Raw genomic sequence first — 1,758 nt, 5'->3', positions numbered from 1 at the left:
GCTGAACACAGGGCTGTTCACCTCTGAGCCATATCCCCTGAAACCAGCATTCTCCAACCCTCCACCATATCCACAGAACACAGGATGCTCCAACACTGAGGCAAATCCTTTGAACTGGATGTTTTCCAACCCTGATCCACATCCCCTGAAAACCGGGCTTTTCATCATTGGGCCACATCCTTAACTGAGGGTGCTCCAACCAGGAGCCACATCCCCTTATCCCAGGGAGCTCCACCACTGAGCCACATCCTCTGAACACAGGGTGCTCCCCCACTGAGCCACATACCTTGAAATCAGGGTGCTCCACTATGAGTCACATTCTCTGAATACATGGCTCTTCACCAAGAGCCACATCCCTTTTCCCAGGGAGCTCCACCACTGAGCCAGATCCTGTGAACATAGGGTGCTCCACTACTGAGATATATCACATGAACCCAGGGTGCTCCACAAATGAGACACATCCATGAACACAATGCTTTTCAACAGTGAGCCACATCCCCTGATTCTAGGGTGCTCCACTACTGACACACATCCCCTGATGACAGATTGCTCCAAACCAGAGCCACATCCACTGAACACAGGGTGCTCCACCACTGAGCCACATCCGCTGAACACAGGGTTCTCCACCATTGAGACACAACCTCTGAACACAGGGCTTTTCAACACTGAGCCACATTCCCTGAACCCAGGGGTCTCCAACTCTGATCCACATCCCCTGAATACACGGCTGCTCCACAACTGAGACACTTCCTTTGAACCCATTGTGTTCCAACCTTGAGCCTCAACATCTGAATGATGGGTTCTTCACCACTGTGCCACTTCCCCTGAACACAGGGTGCTCCATCCCTCAGTTACATCCCCTGAATAAGTGGGGCAAAACCACTGACCCACATCCCCTGAACACAGGGCTCTTCAACACTGAGCCACATCCACTGAACCCAGGGTGCTCCACTGCTGAGCCACATCTTCTGAATGCAGGATGTTCCACAAGTGAGCCTCATGCCCTGAGCATAGGGTTCTTAACCAATGAGCCACATCTCCTGAACCCAGGGTGCTCCACCACTAAGCCACATCCCTTGAACACAAGGTTCTTCAACAGTGAGCCACATCTCCTTTACCCTGGTTGCTCCATCACTGAGCCACATCCCTTGAACACAAGACTCTTCACCTGTGAGTCACATCCCCTGAACATAGGGTGCTCTACCACTGAGCTAAATTGCCTGAAAATAGGGATGCTCCATCACTGAACCACATCCCCTGAACTCAGGGTGCCCTACCACTGAGCCAAATCCCCTGAAAACAGAGCTGCTCCACCACTGAACCACATAGCCTGAACACAGGCTGCTCCAGAACTGAGGCAACTCCTTTGAACCCAGGGTGTTCCAACCCTGATCCACATCCCTCGAACACAGGGCTCTTCAACACTGAGCCACATCCCCTATACCCAGGGAGCTCCTACCCAGAACCAAAACCCCTTAACCCAGGGTGCTCCACCACTGAGCCACATCCCCTGAACACAGTGTTCTCCATTAATGAGCCATAGCCTGAAACCAGGGTCCTCTGCCACTAAGCCACATCCCTTGAACACAAGGCTCTTCACCAGTGAGTGACATCCCCCGAACACTGGGTGCTTCACCACTGAGACATATCCCCGGAAAACAGGGCTGCTTCACCACTGAACCACATCCCATGAACAGACATTACTCCACCAATGATCCACCTCCTATAAACCCAGGGTGTTCTACCACTGAGCCACAT

This window comes from Sciurus vulgaris, assembly GCF_902686455.1.
Source record: "Sciurus vulgaris genome assembly, contig: HiC_scaffold_212_arrow_ctg1, whole genome shotgun sequence".
NCBI lineage: Eukaryota > Metazoa > Chordata > Mammalia > Rodentia > Sciuridae > Sciurus > Sciurus vulgaris.
Note: the sequence above shows the minus strand (reverse complement) of the source record.